A 20,543-nucleotide genomic window follows, 5' to 3' on the forward strand; every position below is an offset into this window, starting at 1 on the left:
AAAACACCCCTGCATGTCTTTTTAATTAATAAATACACAATATTCACAAAGTCCAGGTGCCAAAGTTCATCTAATGCAGTGACTGTGGAAAATGACGTCATACAGTGGATGACCTGACAGTCCTATATTAAGTTATAATCTCATATATCATAGTCCGTCAGTGTAATTTAATGAGCCGTTGCATTTTATTAGTCAGGTTTTAAAAGACACAATTAATCAAGGAGTGAGCAATTTGTTTTTTGCAGTTAATTTTTTAGTAGTCTTTAGGAGGGCAATCAAGTCATAAATTAACTGTCTGTACAGTCACAGACAGCTGCTCATGTTTTCATGGCATTTTTATTGGAGCGCACAATATCATAAAGAGAGTGACGTGGGTTTGTTCAGAAAGAGAAGATTGAGAAATCATTAACTGCTGAAGTGTAACCAAGACTGGCGTTACTGGAGCCATTTCCCGAGTCTTATAATTTTACCACAAGGCACACACACATGCAATGATGGCCTTGGGCATAACATTTAAGATCTTAACAGTCATAATTAATATGACAACAGCAGCAATGTTCATGAATCTAAGATATAATATTTATTCTTTTCAAACGAATATACATTTTAAATTAGTTTAAAACTTTATTTAAAGATGATTTTGTAGGTTGATTTTGTAATGACAATGAACATACATTTCAAAAGAATGCAAAAGAAAAAGGCAGATTAAATCAAAAAGTACAGCATGTTGCATTTAGCTCATTAGATAACTTTAAACCTTTAAAAGAATAAACTTATATCTATATTAGTTACATCAAAAACTCATCATAGGTCAGAAAACATGTTTATATTACATAAATGTTTTGTATTTCCTGAATGCTATATTTATTTATTTGGTGTGATGCTTTAAATTATGTCCAAGGTCCATTTTGCAGTGATACCGTATCACCAAGAATCTTACAACACACCCAGAATCAATGCACTTACAAACAGAGATAATAGGATCAGAATGAGTTTGTTTTATGGATAAAGCCTACCAGAACAATACAAAACTGTAAAATAAAAATTTAGAAATGAATTAAAAATATGTGATATTTTAACCAGCAGATGGCGCCTTTTGTATTTCATTTTTTTTTTTTTTTTTTTTTTACTTCTTAAAGTAAATTAAGTTTATTTCCAAAGAAAAACAGAGGAGCATGAGGAAATACAGGAGATCCTGTCATATAGAGAGAGGACATACAGTACAGTGCCACGACTGAAAACACAACCATCGTCAGAGATCTCAACAGCGCCGAGGAAACACCATCCAGCATTATCACCCCCTAACCTACAACAATGAGTCTGAAATACTCAAACACAGTAATGAAGGTTAGATTTACTCAGCTGTGCTCCGTTAGGCCTCTTCTTTTGTCCAGCTGAATGTATTTCAGGTCACTATATCAGGTGAAGATCTGACAGACTCTCAAAGATAAAGCTTAAAAACAAAACCGTTTTCATTTCACGTCGTTTCTAAACGTTTGCCTCACTCTTAGTGTTTGACATCCTTTTGTATTTCATTAAATCTGAGAAAACATAATTGTGACGTCATTATTGTATAGCCTACTGATGTGATGTATAAACATAAATCTGCGATTATATTAATCATTAAACTAATTTAAATCTTTAATAATTTTGATTTGTTTTTACTATTTATCTCTACTTAGTTATTATTTTACATAACTGTTTTTCATTTTTCAGTTTGTATTGGTGCTAATGATGATTTAATTACGTTTAATGCATTTAATAAAACAGTCTTTATAACTGCTGTGCTGAACAGATGCTGTAAAACAAAACAAAAAAACAGAATCAAGTGTAGAATGGTACATAGAATGAAAGAGTAGTATAAAATGGGCGGGGCTTTTTTTATGTAACTACTCAAGTATAAATTATCGTTCAGACCTCTGTTGAAAAAGCGGTGGAGCTTTGCTGATCACGTGGCATCTGTTCTTTTTCTTAGCGCTACTCTGGATGAACCAATCACAGGCGTTTGTGATTACTGGATGAGCCATTTCCACTACAGATCCTTCAAATTAAATAAAACAACGACAGAACTAGAAACAAAGAGCAGAAATTCATATTAAATAACCAAAACCAGAACTAGACAGTATAAGTAGCTAATAGTTGGAGAATCAGCAGACCTTGAGATAGAGACAGAACTTAAAAAGAGTTAGAGGCGGAACTAAAATAATAATTAAACCATACATAAATTATATATATTTATGCATACAGCATTAGAACCCTATCCAAATGTTGAAGACATTATTACATCCAAACCTAGAAACTGGAAAAACTAGAACTAGAACCATACCAGCATCACATTTTTTTTGTAAATATCTCCAAAAAAAAAACATTCCTGTGATTTTAATGGATTTCAATGAATGAATCCAGCATTTTGAGCCACTGCGCGCCCCCTGGAGGAAGATACCTGTATCTGTCATGAAAAAAATCTGCATTAGGTTTCCTTTGGACACTCGCTCACTTGTTCGTCTACTTCCAGAAATGGTCGCCAGGCGGCTCTAAACACACAGAAAACGCAAGAAAAGCGGGTGAGCCCCTGACAGGGGAGTAAATCTGCAGATCAACACAAATCCTCCAGTTTCCACCTCCTCCAACAGCAGTAGCTGTCAGCTTTCACCAGCCGCCCGGCGCGTTCTGCGCTCCCGACCTCCGGATCATAACCTAATCATCCGTGCGATTGTTGGAGTTCACGGTAAGATAATGATGAGGGTGTTTACTCTGAATACAAACTGCAGTATTCACAATGTGGCACATGTGTAGGAATGTTGTTGTTTTTTCAGTGCGCCGGAGCGCGTAACGGAGCTGTGCGCTCCTGTGCGTCTGATTTACCCATATATATACTAGCATGCAAACATCTCCTGGGAGATTGGTTTGTTTTCTGTAACGTGTTCAGTTCATCTTTTTTAGAAGCGTTTGTGTGTGCGTGCGTGGTAAAGAGAGGATCTCAGGGATTGATGGAGCGCATTGGCTGTGTTGGTAACCCGGGTGATCTGTAGGTTTCTTCGTAAATTTGGGTTAGTGGAGCGAGCTGTGGGCACGGAATGAAACGGTAGTTTTAGGAAAGGCTCTGTGGGACTCTCTGTTGACTCTCATCCATGCAGATCTGCAAAGTGAGCACGCGGAGGAGAGGAATGCCATGCATGCGGTCCTCGGGAGCGTAGGTGTCTTTCACAGCACAGACAGATTTAGAATCAGAACCAAGAGACTGAACTAGAACTAAAACTAGAACCGAGGTTAGACACAGAATTAGAATCTAGATCCAAATGTATTTCTGCAGCAGTGCGTCTCAGTCTGTTTCACATCACTCTTGATGATGATGTTGAGATGTGCACGTATATTCAAGAAGTTATTTTTTCAATAAGTAAAAATATTCACTGACTCATTTACATTATGAGTGCAGTTTAGTTATAGACATATTGTGTGCACTTTAAATAAATCACTTTAATTAATTATCAGCCTCTGGTAACTGCAGCCATGTTAGTCATAAATGAGTGCATGCTTTGAATCTGGTTTAAATTTTTATTGTGAATAGAATCTGCTGATTTGCAAAAATAATATGACCTGTTTTGATCATGCTGAGCAAAGCAATAAAAACCTTTTATGTACATCATGTTTTCAGCTGCAATGCGCTTATAAAATTAACAAACGCAGTCAAATGTCAAAAGTTTTAGGAAATCAGGATTTACCATAAAATAACATCTTCAAAATCATCCATACGTGTGAAAATCTATTGAGATTTTAACAAATAGTTGTAATCTGGCTCAGAGGAAAATAGGAATGCCATTTCAAGTCGTTCAGATCTCCAGGTTTTCATTTCTTTCAATAATTTAAAGGAATATTGTGGGTTAAATACAAGTCAGGCTTTATTGACAAGAAGAGGCTTAGAGATGTGAATGCATTTTTGTTAAATGCAAGTTACAGATGATGTCGGTAGTTTTGTCGTGCTGTGTTGTGCGTTCTCATTGGTGTCATTGCATTTCACATTCTCTTTGAAGCAGATACATTTTTTAATAATAATTATTTTTTCTGATGTGGGTAAAAATAGGTGCTAATTGGTCCAAAACTGTTGCAGTTTAGTGGGTGAAACTGATTATTTGTTGGGCGATAGTTAGATCTGTCAGGGTCAGAAAAAAGGCCTGGCGCTTTGTGGAAAGTGTGCCAGGCAAAATGATCAGGAAGCAGACGAAAAAGGCTCATTAGCAGGATTGAAGTTTGTTTGCTTCTGTTATTGAGAGAATTAAGAGAGATTTCTAAATGAAGTGATTGGAATCACATTCTCTAGTAAGAGCTGTTGGAATTAAAATATGCTTCTCTTTAAAATTCTTTGTGTAAAAGCATGGTATTTCTTAACCCAGTAAACTAAGCAAAGCAACTGCTATCTGAAATGTGTTTTAGTTTGCTCTAAGCAGTGTTTGTGTCCTGATGGCCAGGAGATCCAGGACATTGTTTGGGCATGTGTTCATTTACTGGAACTCTTGGCTATTCTTGTATGTTCAAACGCAGGAAAGTAAAGACAGACAGCAGGCAACTTCCTACATGTGAGGAAACCAGAACCTCTATGCTCTCTCTTTCTTCTCTCGTCCGGTCCTTCATTTATGTAAAATGATGTTGCAGTAGTTTCTTAAAGCGCAGTAAAATATGGATTTACAAGCAATTTTTACAATGTTTAGCTGTCAAATTTTAAGTCGTAAAAACTAAACCATAGTCTCTTTAAAACTAAGTTGGTTATTGGGTTGCCACAACAGGAGAATAGAATACCCACAAGCCAAAGAATGGGGTCTTTTATTCAGAATTACTCAATCTTTTCTCCTATAGGATATTAGTATATGATAGCAGATTTTAGTGTGATGAATACTAAAGTGGATATCATAAATCTAATGATACTTTTACTTTGTGTCGGTATATTTTTATTTATTATTAATATTATGCGTGATTATTATAAAATTTTTATTTATACATTTTTTTTAAAATAAATAAATAGTAGTTTAGATAGTTTTCCCAAACAAATGATACATACCAATTTAAATAAATTTGCAACTGTAGAATGGTGTTATTTTAGTTTTATTTAAATGTATTATAAGTTTTAGTTATTTTGTTATTTGTTGTTTTCATTATTATTATTATTATTATTATTATTTTAAAATATTTATATTTATTTTTTTGTAATTAAGTTAGAGTAATTTAGTAATTTATCTTATTGCCTTTCTCAATTTATTTTTGGTTATTTAACAAGGCAGCATTTTTTAGCATTTTTCGTCTAATTATAATTTAGTTTAGCTTTATGTCAATTAACAAAAACACTGCTCTAGAAGTATTATGATAAACTGGATGTTTACTTTTTGTGTTTGTTTGATAGGGTCTTGCCATCTTGTTGCTATGTTCTGATTGGTCACTATTACTAAGGTGTTCCAGGTGGTTCTTTGGTCATTGCTCTTCATGGTATTTTTGGTGGTTGTCAGTGCATTGGTAGCATGCTCTGAGTGGTTGCTCCAAAGTTTTTGGTCATTGCTAGGTGTTCCAAGTGGTTGCTTTGCTCTCTATATGCTCTCCTTTGGTTATAAATCTATGTAAAAGTGAATGTAAATGGTTTCTGTAACACAAATGGTGCAGGAATCATGCCAAACTTGAATCCTTAATGTCAACTTTAACTATGAGCAATAGTTTAATGACAACTAGTAACTTGGTAACTGAATTTGCAGTCAAGGATGGAATATGAGAACACTATATTAACCTCTTCTGATAGACACATCTGGTGCCCATCAGTTTGTGTGTCAGTAGAAGAGCTTCAGGAAGTGGTTGGAGTTGTAATGGCTTTATGGGGGCGGGTGAGGACTGTGTGTTTGACAGGGTGTGGCAGCATCTGGGCCGCTTGTCTCTGAGATCCCTGTTACTCAGCTGTGCAAACACCACCTCACGGATGTACCTGGCACGTCTCACACTCGAGGCCTGCTGTGACTCACACGCAGATAAGGTGCAGACGCACGTGTCCCAGACTCGCAGATTCTTGGAATATTTGAGGTGTGTAATCAGCAAGTGGTTAGTGGGTGACTATGTGATCTATGTAAATCTGTGTGCAGTTGTTTTTACTGTTATGATGGGAGGCTACAAGCTGTCTGTCTGAGCTCTTTTAGAGGAACTGGTGTTTGGCTGTAAACGCATGTGGGACGTCCCAGAGGACAGGTTTATTTCTCAGAGGATGCTTTGTTGACATAATGGAGGATCATTCATGGCTCATTCATGGAGTTTCAGTTATTCATTCAGGTATCAGCTTTGTTTCTCCTATAAATACTTATGAGTGATGAGAAATAATAATTTTTTAATTTAAATTGAATTATATTAATCTTTAATTAAAATGATTACGGATTGAATTATAATAATTATATTTATTTGACCATTTGATCCTGAAAATTGATCCAAATCAGCCAAACAGCATGATGCAAGTTTTTACATCAAAAATGTTTTATATATATTATATAAACATGCATTATTCATCTTATTTGATTATTCTCTGATTTTATTTACACTATACTGTGCAAGATTTCTTGTTCAAAAGATGTGCTTTTATAATTACTACCATTTTAACATCTCAGATCATTTTATCAGAGAAAATGTTGAGTTCATATTGAAGTGTCTGATTTTGATTGCACGTTGATATATGTCGAATTTGAGTTCGAGTTTATGTCCTCTCTAGGAAATGCATGAGATTATTGGTGTATTTTTCTTTAGCAGAAATTTCCATTTGCTCGCCATGTAATCTCATTAAGAAACAATCAAGATTAAAGAGATCTCGTGTCTCTCATACTGCTTTGAAAATCAGCGTTGTTTCAGAGATGAACAGGAAGAGATGTGAGCGATTCTCTTGGGTTGTGTCTGGTGGAATTGACAGCAAGGAGATCTGGATTGAATTTGAGCTGTCAGGGGAAGAGCCAGTGATGTCATATCATTACCAGCTGCCCAGATATATGAGGGGCAATATGCATTTACCACCACATATCTTTATCTTGTGCACCCAAACAAAAAAGCTTTAGTTGATCGTAGGGCTTTTAACATTTGAGTACAATTTAAATATTTGTCCAAATCAAAAATCTTATAGCATTAAAAAAAAAAAAAAAAAGAATATATACCAGTTTTTTTTAATGTTATGTTATTGCTTAATTTATTCGATTAAAATACAGTAAAAACATTTTACATTTAAAAACATTTTAATATATTATTACAATTTAAAATACGATTTTTTTTATGTGAACAAATTTTACAATGTAGATTATTTCTGTGATCAAAGCTGAATTTTCAGCATCATTACGCCAGTCTTCAGTGTCACATGATCCATCAGAAATCATTCTAATATTCTGATTTGCTGCTCTAGAAACATTTCTTACTATCATTTTTGAAAACAGTTGAGCTGATTCATATTTTTTTGTGGAAACTGAATGGCACATGATTTTTCAGGACTATCTGATAAATAGAAAGTTCAAAAGAACAGCATTTATTTAAAATTGAAATCTTTTGTAACATTATAAATGTCTTTACTGACACTTTTGGTAAATTTATAGCATCCATGATGAATGAAATTACTAATTTCTTTCACAAAAGAATCGTACTTGCCCCAAATATTTGTTTAAAGGATACAGCAAGATTTGCTCAACATGTTTGTTCCATCGCATGGGATCTAGCATCACTGATATCTTGATGAATCCGAACATTATCTCGGGCCTGAGACATGTAACGTGTGTTTGTGAGTCAAGAGAGTCTCACTGTGAGAATCAAGCCATGATGACCTCTCTCTGAATCCAAAGACAGAGACAGAGCTGCAGGCTAGTTCACCTTTGAAATGTGATCGCATGATGATCTCATGGCTTCATTCGTCTGTGTGCCTGGCTCTACATATTTGCCCCAGTTCCTCTGTGAGAAGTATTTGGATGAAAGACTGCATGTGTGTGTGTGTGTGTATGTGTGTGTGCATGCAGGGTGGAGTGCACTATGACATCTTCTCCCTGGCTGTTTGTACATTGTGCGAACTGAAAGCCAGTGTCACACACCACTCCTAGAGAGACTGTAGTTTTGGTGCTGTCCTCCACAGTTCACACCAGCCCGTATGTACACACAGATGTACACATACTTCAAGTTTGTGCAAATATGCATGAGATTCCCGAACAAAAACAGAATCTGGTGATACCACAATCAAGATGTTTTAACAGATTTCAAAAGAATGGCTTTCCCCGCAAATAAAAATTTACATGATTTACTGGCCCACATATCGTTGCAAACCTGTAATGCTTTTCTTTTTTTAAATTCAGTGGTACAACAATAGAGATATTTAGAAGAATGTCCAAATTGCTCTTTTCCATACAGTGTACATTGACCAGTGACATTTGGTGTCTTATTAGAAATCATTCACACATGGAGTATTTCAGTGTCATACTTTGATGTGATTTCATTGCACTTTAACATCTAACCGTGCACTACGCATGACTGAATGTCACAGTCCTGCTTTTCACATGAAGGCACAAGAGAGTACCTGCTTAAAATAGAGCATTCTTTGTCTTTTTGTAGATTAGTCATGTACGTCAAGACAGAGAGCCACAGACAACGAGATGTTCAAAGTAAAGTCAGCTCTCCTGAGTGGTTTAATTCCAGCCTCCTGATACTGAAATGATGGAGTAAGCTTTTCTGCTCTCAGAGGCGGCGGGTTAGACACACTAGCATGTTATCTCTGAAGCGCTGTAGCTTTCAGTGCGATACAAAGTGGATTTGTTCTAGAGCATTGAAGGATGCACTTAACAGGGTCTTTGCAAAGACTGCATATTCTGAGTCTGTTCATTCAGATGTAGAGGGAGGGAGATCGAGAGCTGTGTATCCTAATTACTCGCAGATCAGCGGGGTTGCCCTCAGGCACTTTTAATGTGATGTATTACGCTGACTGTTTTCATATCTGCTCTAATAACTCACAGTTCAAAGGACAACTCTTTCAGGGTTTGGCCCCGTCAAAACACTAAGAGCTGAAAGCTTCCTTACAGACCTCAAGCCGAGTAAAAAGCATCTCACATTCAACTCCTTTTTGGAGTGAACAGATATCAGAATTGACCCTGTTTGCTTTCTAAATGTTGTGGACTATTAATGCATGGGTTTGTTGGTGCATGTTAGTAGTCTTTGTAGTAGTTTATTAAAATGTTTACTTGTTCACCAATGGCTCCTCTGCAGTGAATGGGTGCCGTCAGAATGAGAGTCCAAACAGCTGATAAAAACATCACAGTTTTCCACACCACTCCATCAATTAATGTCTAGTGAATTGAAAATCTTTGTGTCTGTAAGAAACCAATCAATCGAGAGAAGCATTATATACCTTATCTGTATTTTTATCCAGAATTATTATGGATTTGCTTCCTGCTTCACAAGATGTTAATTGATGGAATGGTGTGGATTATTGTGATGTTTTTATTAGCTGTTTGGACTCTCATTCTGACGGCACCCATTCACTGAAGAGGATCCACTGGTGAACCAGTGATGGAATGCTATATTTCTCCAAATCTGTTCTGATGAGCAAAACAATCTACTATTTGTATGGCCTGAGAATGAGTAACTTTTGGGTCATTAGTAAATACAAAAAAGGAACATTGTCAAAACTTCACAGCAGTTCTTAACTGTTTTACATTTTGCCAAATTGGTGATTAATGCAAATTAATTCATGCAATCCATTTGTATGTTTCCGTGCAAAGTGTTATGTTCCATTGACATTATATTTAGGGGTGGCTCTTCATGCAGTTTTTTTTTTCTTCTAAAAATTATATTTTTCCATAAAACAGTTATATTTTCTCATTAATTCATGTTAGCTAAGTGTATGATTCTATTATCTTGAACTCTTTATTAGTGAAATTAACATTACTTGGACACATTCACTTCACGTATCACTCTAAATTGAAGTGTATTTTCTGTAAAGCTGCTTTGAAACGAGGTGTATTGTGAATAAAAAATTTAATTGAACTGAATTGAGGTCAGATTGTATTTTATTTTATGTAACGCCCATTTTCAATGGATCTAATAAATAAATGTAGCCCTCCCTAATTCTTGTTATATTCAGTTTTTAGCAGAAAATAGTTGTTATAAAAGTGAAATGAGTTGTGCATGCAGTTTGCAACGTGTAACATAATCTCTATATTCTAATTTTATACCTAATTTGTCTTTCTATTCATTTGTTCACAAATATAGATGTACCTACAAGACTAATGCTCTGAGCCATGATGGATTGGCACTGACCTAAACAGCTTGCTTTCTCTGTCTGTCTATGAAGTCAAGCTGTGTGTGCATTCTGGCTTGACATTTCAGCCTTTAAACGCTCACTCATTTACATAGTTGTCTGATATTAGCAACTCTGTGTCCTCCCTGAAGTGTGGTTTGTCTTCTCTATTGTGCTACTTATTATCATAATGGTTTCAGGCAAGGAAACAACTTGTAAAACAGCAATTTGTTGAATTGGGCCATTAACCAGTGATCAGATGGTTATGCTAATCAGTTTAGGCTCTCCAGAATAGTTTAGTAATTATTTAGGATGTAGTTAATGACTTGCATGTTACAGACGTTTTGTGCTACTGACATGATAACTGATCGTGTGGCTCACGTTATTATTTTTGCCTGAAAGGAAATAAAATGGGAGAAATATTCTTCTAGAATATTTACAGCAATATCTAGTGACCCTGAAAATCCTAGGACTGGTCTTGAAACTGGTTAGCTGTGTTTAGTGCGATTTACAGTGGCTCATAGCAGAAATCACAAGTGCACTTGCATTTGGTTACTAATAAGTAGCTATTTTATGTATGTACACCTAAGAGTACAGCCTAGCTAAGAAGAGCCTCAAAAGAAGTCAAAAAATGTGTTGAGTATGTGTAAAAAAAACATAGCATGCTAACAATATGTAGGTTAGAAAGGCAATGAGCATTTCAATACAGCACAAATTCTAAAGGCTTCAGGCTCAGTTCTTCTGATTGCCTTTTTCTTTTTTTTTGCATGATGTAAAACATGTTATTCTCTGATGTGCAAAGTGCTAAAACAAGCCCATCCCTCATCATCCGTCCTGCAGGAGCCTCAGTGTGCCATGGGGAAAATATAATCATAATAATGATAATGTGTTCAGTCTGTCTGCAGGCTGGGAGGGGAGGTCCAGTCATCTGAAAGAATGCTTTTCTGTCTAAATGAACTAGCGTTTGTTCAAGACGTCTTCACTAAGGCTCCAGTATACAAGCACATACAGAAACACTACTATTTAAAAGTTTGGGATGTCTAAGATTGTTTGTTTTTGAAATAATTATCTCATGCTCACTAAGAATGCAATTGTTGGATCAAACATAAAACAGCAATATCATGAAATATTATTACAATAAAAGAAACGATTTTCTTTTTGTATATATTCTAAGATATAATTTATTCCCGTGATTCAGTGCTGAATACAGGCATCCTTCAGAAATATCCTAATTTGATGCTTAAGAAACATTTCTTTTTATTCAATATAATCAATGTTTAAAACAGTTTTGCTGCTTCATATTTGAGCTAAAACCCTGTTATGTTTTCCCAGGATTCTTTGATGAATGGAAAGATCAAAAGAACAGCATTCATTTGAAATATAAGACTTTTTTAACATTACTGTTGATCAATTTATTTTATCCTTGCTGAAGTATTAAAAGTATTAATTTTCCTATTCAAAAATCGTACTGACCCCAGATTTTTGAACGGTAGTGCATATTTGCAATTTTGCTTCTATATTTACATCTTTGGCTAATGTTAAAAGCAGTTGGACTTAGAAAGATTTCTAAGCGTTGGTAACTGTATCCTTCATTTGTTCAGCTGATATCACTGAACATCTAAATATAAACATTTGTGCAGTAAACATGATCCCTCCCTTGGTATGATAATTGCATGATTTTATTTATTTATTTATTTTTTTCTGTAAGGATGTTTTTCAGTTCTGGTTTGCCCTGTGAGATGATGTTTCAAGCTTCTGAGCTGAGGAATCTGTGTGTCAGCATTTTTAACTGAAAGTTTCATAGCAATGTGACCTTGTGCTGGATTTACATCCCCATAGTGTACGCAACTCTTTTGGTATTATATTAAAAATGGATGGATACAGATTACATTTTTAAAATGCACATAAACAACTTTTTTTTATGCTGTTATTTTCACACAATTTTGCACCAGCGACGATTTTGTGTCTTTGAACATAAAACATTTTTCTTCTCAAATGACTGCAATATTTTTCCATTTATATTTGTGCATTTATATATTTTTTCAGTTCATGCATTCCCTGGGAATCAAACCCATCACCTTGAAGTTGTTATTCTCATTTTTCCTTGGGAATTGAACACATTACTTAATGTTGCTAACACCACACTGTACTACATTTCTTTACTTTTTTTAAACAATTTTATCTAAAATGACTTGCATTACATTACATTTTGTTCGTTCATGCATTCCCTGGGAATCAAACCCATGACCTTTGCTATTGTTTGTGCCATGCCATGGCTATTTGAGCTGCATTTTCCTAAATATTGCCATACCTAATAAATGCAGTTAAATCAGCTGTATTAAACTAATTCCAGACGATCTGAAAGAGTTCAGTTGTTCCTGCAGAGCATCTGACTCAACTGTGTTACTCACGATCATGTTGGGTTGATGCTAAGTCCAGATTTAGTTTAGGTCTAGACACAACACCGAGCTAGTCAGCAGTATCAAGTACCACCACTGTCTGCCCTGTCCAGGGCTCTCTGGAGGGGGTAACAGGTTTTTAGTTCCATGAATGCACCACATTTAGCAGATATGGCTTAACAGGGGATCTTAGTCATGTAGTCTTATGGAAAGAAGTTCATTATTGTCCCATTCCTGCTGTTTTTCTTAAGTCTTTGTGTGGTTGTTCTGCTGTCAATACAGGGGCTTTTCTGTTGCTTTTGGCAGGATTTGTTGTTAAAATTGACCCATGCCCGTCATTTCCTGAAGCAAACTGGCTGGGGAAACTGTAGGGTGTGTCTCCTCGGACCCAACGTTACTTTTAAAACAGCATGGTGCATCATTTTCAGCTTGGAATGAGGCAAACTAAATGAGCCCACACAAGCAGAGCTCTTGCTTATTGTTCCTCGACTCAAGAGTTGAAGTGATTGAAGTCGCAGCTGCTGTTAATTTCAGCACAATCTCGTTCCCCAGCGATCCTCTGCGAGATGAAACGATGTGACCCAGGGGTGCGGCTTGTAGATCTTATTCCCATAGGATGAAGAGGAATTTTTAGACTGACTTTCATTTGCACGGGCTTTATATGGCACTGAGTGTAGAAGACCTTAAAGGGTTTCAAGGTATACCAAAACACAAGTATAAACTTATTTCTGTCAGTCGTTTTGTTCTTGGTTGCCATGTACAGATTCTCAAAGCAGGTCTTTTGAGTCTCTACACAGAGAAATCTTTTAGACTCATCACAAAAGGAATTGAAACCTCATATCAGACGGAAGAACTGAAAGTATGTTAGGTAACGTTTGACAGTAGAGTGGGAATTAGTGCATAAATAATTTTCCTCCAAAAATGCATGTTTTGTGAAAAATGGTCGTGAAATCATTATGACATGTTATAGACTTATAATGTATGCATTTCATAACATGAGAGTATCACATTATTTTAGTCTTGTTATGATTTTCACCTTTATGAAGGCTTTGGGTGGCTAAAACCAAAGTTGGTCAAGTGATTTAGTGATTCTGCTCTATAGTTGTTTTATTTGCAGCAATGCAGACAAGTTTAGTCAAGAAGCTGTTTACGAAGCAGGTATCGATCTGGTCTAAGATACACACTCCACATCTGAATTGGCACACAGAGTCGAAGCTGTTTTGATTTGCACTTTCCTGGTGCCGAGACAGAGATTCATATTTTATCTGGGGTTTTAGGAAAACACCTCAGTTGGAGTTATTAAACCCTTTCTGTGATTTCTTTCCTCTGTGCTCCAGTGATCCAGACAACTTCCAGACAAGATCAGTGAGCCATTTAACCAGACTTTGCACTGCATACCCTACATTTTCACAATTTAATTTCATGGAGGAAGTTTAAGAAGTGTAATCACTTCAGCAAGTTTGACAGAATCAGACAACACAGTTTGTCATGCCACAGATCTTATTGCACTAAAAGTTGCCTTCATGTGCATGCATATTAATTATTTCTGAAGGATCATGTGACACTGAAGACTGGCGTAATGGCTGATGAAAATTCAGCTTTGCATCACAGCAAAGAAAATATATATTTTAAAGTATATTGAAACAGAAAACCATTATTTTAAGTTGCAAGAATATTTCAAAATAATACAGTTTTTTTTCTTATTCTGTATTTTGATCAAATAAATGCAGTCTTGATGAGCATAGTAAGCTTCTTTTAAACAGCATTAAAAATCTTACTGATCCCAAACTTTTGAATGGCTGTGTATATACAGAAGACAAGAAATTAAATACTGCATCTACCCTGACTGTGGGTCATTGCTGTCACTTCGGAGTGCCCAGCCTTATAATAAATGTAGATAAAACATACTGAATGATCAGAAAGTATGTTAATTTGATGACTTCATGCAAAGCTTCTTTTCTGCACATTTGATCTTTCATTAGAAAGTGATGAACTGTACATGGACGGGCCTTTTTAACACCTCAACAGACGTGATGACCCAGTGATGCATTTCATCACCTTGACTTTCAGTCCTGCTGCATGGCGAGTTAAATTGGAGTAAAAAAAAAATCTAATCAGGTTTGCTGGGGACTTTTGACCTTGATTTGTATTATTCTTCATTACATTTACAATATTTCTGGTCCTGCTTGTGATGGATTCTGCTTTTAAATTACAATTTAATTATTATGGGCAAATGTTGTTTTGTGTTAAATGCTTTCTCCTATCTTAGCTTAATATGCAGGGACAACTATAGTGTAATTCTCTCAAAAACGGCAAGCACTAGCTGAGTTCGAAAAAAGCGTATATGCTGTATGTCCTATATGTCCTTATTTTTGCAATGCAAAAATCATAGTGTTTTTATATAAGTTGCATTTCTAAAGGAAGAATTCAGAATTGTGAGATGTAAACTCAGATATAAACTCGCAACTACAGTATATATTAATTGCAGTTATGAGGGGGAAAAAATCTGAATTGCGAGACAAAAGTCAGAACTGCAAGTTATAAACTCAAAATTATATATTACTCACTATGCTGAACAATGATGAGGTAAAAAGTCGCAATGACCTTTTAACTTTTTTATTATGTGGTGGAAATAAGCTATTTATAAGAAGTGCATGCATCACCTTTTAAAAATTTAATGTTGGCTTTATTTTTTATTGATAGTGTAATCAATACTCATGAAATCCGAGCACACCTTTTACCAATCAATGCTGTATCAGTGAATGCCTGTGAAGCTAAATATAGATGATTATCCACGTTTATCGATTCAAAAGTGATCCTTCAGTGGTGGAAGTGACATAGTATCTGTGTTTTATTCCATTGACCCTCTAGATCTGAAATTGTCTGTAAACTGAACTCCTCACAGACTCTAGATAGAGACCAAATTTTTCCAGCTTCTGCTCTCAGAAGAATTCACTTACAGCAACATTAAACTTGTGACCTTTTGAAGCTTGATGGATTTGAAATGATTTTCTGTCATCTTGAAACAGGCCGACAGATCAGTTGGCCCTGGGGAACGGAAGCGGTTGATGCCCTGTCGACCCCCGCTTAAACGTATACACACACATAATAACAGCTCTGCAGTGTGTGTCACTATTTGTTTACATCCACACTATGAAGCAGGAAAAGAGTGCAGTCCAAAAAGGGTGGATCCATGCTTACTATCACATTACATCAGAGTCTGTTTCTCGTAACAAATGGCCTAAAGGGCAAGAACTCTGATAAGAGCACCATCCGCCTCCTGCCTGGGTCATTGAAAGATAACTGTTTTTAAACGTGATTACTTGCTGTGTTATTTTGTGCAACGTAATAGTGTATGTCTGTTTTTCATACTGCTGGAGTCCTGTCATGCCCCTGACTTGGTTTATGATTTACAGATATTACAATTAACCAAATGACATTTCACTGTTGTGTGCCAAATTGATTCCCTTTAACAGGTTTTAAATTGTATTGAAAGATGACATTATTTGAATGGCGCAACAATTAAATGTTTGTGGGGTACAGTGGCAGAGATTGCGCAAAGCATTGAAGGATGACTAAAAATATGTTTGCTTGGTTGCAAAACCTAGGGAGCTGTTAATAGACTACATAGGGAGCTGCTTTGTAAGGCAGTGTATATATATATACTGTACAGACCAAAAGTTTGGACACACATTCTCATTCAAATAGTTTTCTTTATTTTCATGACTATGCAAATTGTAGATTCACACTGAAGGCATCAAAACTATGAATTAACACATGTGGAATTATATATGGAGTTATATACATAACAAAAAAGTGTGAAACAACTGAAAATATGTCATATTCTAGGTTCTTCAAAGTAGCCATCTTTTGCTTTGATTACTGCTTTGCACACTCTTGGCATTCTCTTGATGAGCTTCAAGAGGTAGTCACCTGAAATGGTCTTCAACAGTCTTGAAGGAGTTCTCCGAGAGATGCTTAGCACTTGTTGGCCCTTTTGCCTTCTGTCTGTGGTCCAGCTCACCCCTAAACCATCTGGATTGGGTTCAGGTCTGGTGACTGTGGAGGCCATGTCATCTGGTGCAGCACCCCATCACTCTCCTTCTTGCTCAAATAGCCCTTGATGCCTTCAGTGTGACTCTACAATTTTCATAGTCATGAAAATAAAGAAAACTCTTTGAATGAGAAGGTGTGTCCAACTTTTGGTCTGTACTGTATATATATTTACAGACCAAACCGTAACACCCCATTATTACAATCTATTTGAATTGCCGGATTTTGCTATCCTAGTTGCTCTATTCTGATTAACAAATAATGATCAGAAGAAGAAAAAGTTATGAAATCAGCATAGAGTTAATTGCATCTTGTGTTTCAGGGTGTAAGAACAGAAAGGCAGTGTATCTTGTATAACGATCTGTTTCCCACTCTCTGATATTAATGCTGGGAGGAGAGAACCCAATTAAAATTCCCTACTAATGAAACCTGTTCTTGCAGCATTCAACAGATTTTAATTGGCTGTGCTCATGCAAAGCTGAAAAGAAAGGTAGATTTTCCTCTCTCAAAATAAGCTTGAAATGAAGGTTGTACATTTTGAGGTTGTTAGATGATTTAAAGGTGGGGTATGCATTTGTTTAAAAACGCTTTAGAAAAGTGAGTCGGCCTGAGTACCGAAACAAACTTGTAGCCAATCAGCAGTAAGGGGCGTGTCTAATCATGATGTGGAGGAGAGAGCGCATTGTCGTCCCTTCAGCTATGGCAAAGACACATTAATTTCTACGCCCTATAAGCCTCCACAAATGTTACAGCTGAAGATGCAACAAGTCAAGTCACCTTTATTTATATAGTGCTTTAAACAAAATAGATTGCGTCAAAGCAACTGAACAACATTCATTAGGAAAACAGTGTGTCAATAATGCAAAATAACAGTTAGTTAAGAGAAATGGCATTAGATTGACTTTACCTGCCCAGGGACAGACAATGTGAGACGCGTACTTGTTGGCATGTCGCTGATTTATAGATACAGTTGGATTTATAGCTGTATAATTTCCCCTCTTAAACATTGTAGTCATTTCTAGCTCTGAGCCAGACTTTATTGTTCTCTTCACTCTAGCTAAGCCAGAAGAAACCCTCTCATTTATTTTTATTTTATTATATTTTTTATTTTAATTGCCGTCTACAGGATCGGGTTTTGATAAATGGCTTGTTGATTCACAATTATCTGAATGACATTTTACTGTTGTTTGCTATTTTGATTCATTTTATATGAAATCAATTCAATGAAACATGAGATACCCATTTAAAACCACTTATTTAAGAGGTTCATTTTACATTTATCGCAGCATGCCTTTATTTGGCAATGACAAAATAATATTTTGTTAAAAATAAGGCTTTAAGTCATGTCTATGTATACAGAGCATCGGAATAAAGAGCCAAATTACTTCACTTCCTTGGTTTACACTTTTTTTTTCCTTATAGAGCCGCTCCTGATTAGTTAATTGCTGATGTCATAATCTGCAGAACTGCGTGTGATTCAGTGGGATTTAATGGATAAATGAGCTCTCTGTGTTGCGCTCGCGTCTCCTCTAATCTCGTTTGACCCTGTCAGGAATGAGAGCTCTATTGTTTCTGGCTGCTCCTGTCAGTGCAAAGCAACAGAAATCATCATTGTTTCTGCCACTTTCCCGTAGCTGTCGTCAGAGCCGGCTCAGGATTTCCATAATCCCGCAGCTGAATTAATGAACGCCAAATCCATGACCATTTCTGACCCTCACAGAAGAGCGAAGCAGAACACTGTGTTTTTTCTTATCTTTCTGATGTAGGAGAGCTGACAGTTTGTCAGGAGTCAGTCAGTGGGAATATAATGTGGTCTAATCTGATTTATTCCCCTGGGATTCAGCTTTCACTTGAATTTTTCTGATGTTTACATCTGTAAATTCCATAAGGCATCAGAATTTTGCATTCAGTGCATTTATTGCCCAGGGTTGAGGCTGGAGCACGTCTCTGTTTGCACGGGTGTTGTCTGGGGCAATAGGCATAAGACTGAAAGTTGTGCACATTTGTACAGCATGATAAACCATGAACTTCTCTCCTCTCTCTCTCTCTCTCTCTCTCTCTCTCTCACACACACACACACACACACACACACACACACACACACACACACACACACACACACACACACAGATAAAGATGCACAGTAGCATGTTGGCCTGCTTTTTTATGTAGCAGCCATAAATGTATATAGCCCGCATTATGTTTTGATGCTGTTTATTATAGCTGTTTATGTATATGATACATATGATGGATTTTTAAGAAGCTTTTCAAAAATACAGTTTCTTGTAAATTAAAAAGAGATGCGTTACTATACTAGTTGTAATCTGTAATCTGATTATGTAACCCGCGTTGTATGTATCTATTTATGCATCCATGTTTCCTTTTCATTTATTACCAATAAAAATAATAATAAAACATGGTGACAAGACAGGATTTTATTATAACATTTTGTTTTACTGAATTACAGTAATAAGAATCTAATGAGAATCATCAATAAGAACAATGAAAATTACAAATGTAATTCAAAAACATTAAAGATTAAAACATCCGGATGCATTCTATTAATTATTTTTGCATTTCAGCCATAATCATTTCTGGGTAATATTATTGATATGGAAATAACATCACAATGAAACAGAAATCTCGTTAATGTATTTTTTTTATATTTCCCTTCTTTGATCTTTGGATGAACAGGTTCACCCAGTGATTTTGTCAGATTCGCATAAATAATATCAGTGTCTTTGCAGTAATGTGGATGTGTTTACAGCTTGCTGAAGTACATCTAGTTGCATCAGTATGCCACTATGTTGTCATGAAGTCTAAACCTATCTAAAAGAGAGAGAGAGAGAGAGAGACTTGGGATTAATCACTAAAACATTCCCGACATACAACCCTCAAACTCACTCAAGAACCTGCTCAAGAAATTTCCATACCTCAGTACCGCAGTAGCTCTCAGGCTTTACTAGAGTTGATGCAAATGTGAAACGCAATGAAATCTGCCAAATACCTCGAGCATATAATAAACATGCAGACGAGCTGCTGAAGAATGCAATTACTTCATTTTTCGATTCACTGCTTGCATTTGCATGCAGGACTGCTTCACTGCACACAGGGCAAATTTCACAGCACTGCACATGAGTGTTTCAGGAGAGGAGATGAATGGCGCTTTATCAGCACAATCAAATCGGGTTCTTCCTGGATCCGATGGAGGAAGTGTATTTCTAGGATTAAAGAAATATGAAAAAAAAAATATATATACTAGGCAACTGAAGGAAAGGAAAAATTCAAATTTATTAAATTTAGAAAATTTAGGTGGTTAGTAACGAGTTACATTTACTTAGATACATTTACTTGAGTAAATTATATTATATTCTAAATTAAATTATAGAATATATTTAAAGATGCTTATACTGCTTCAGTTTACCTCAAACGCGTCTACTTTTTTCTTGGCAATGACATATTTTGTTATATGTTAAATAACAAAAATGTATCTAATCCCACTTTATTAACTAATGACTTTGCTGCTGACCTTTGATGATCCAGTTGAACCATAATAATAAGCAAAAATTACTTTAGACAACTAACAATCCTGCTTAATCTTTTTATTTTTTTTCACTTTGTGTTGGACCTTCTTTTCCTGTTTTCTACAGTACAGATGTGAATTTACTTTTCCTTCAGCCTGAGGTTTATTCATTACACTTTTTGGTGTGAAAGTGCTTTTATATTTGCTATAAATACATGATCCAATGTAACTAGTAACTAACTATTTTTTTTTTATCTGATACTTTTTTACTCTTACTCAAGTAACTATTCAGACTATT

At 35.8% G+C, this 20,543-nt stretch overlaps 1 protein-coding gene across 2 annotated transcripts in view; it reads left to right on the top strand.

Moving 5' to 3' along the window:
• Positions 1 to 2,583: 2,583 nt before the first annotated feature.
• Positions 2,584 to 20,543, top strand: part of LOC113055864 (receptor-type tyrosine-protein phosphatase epsilon-like) — a 64,916-nt gene continuing 46,956 nt past the window's right edge. For both annotated transcript variants that reach the window (XM_026222236.1, XM_026222239.1), the window contains exon 1: positions 2,584 to 2,728. The gene's annotated coding sequence lies outside the window, so the exon portion shown is untranslated. The remainder of the gene's footprint in view (positions 2,729 to 20,543) is intronic.

Source organism: Carassius auratus, chromosome 37 (assembly GCF_003368295.1).
Source record: "Carassius auratus strain Wakin chromosome 37, ASM336829v1, whole genome shotgun sequence".
Taxonomy (NCBI): domain Eukaryota; kingdom Metazoa; phylum Chordata; class Actinopteri; order Cypriniformes; family Cyprinidae; genus Carassius; species Carassius auratus.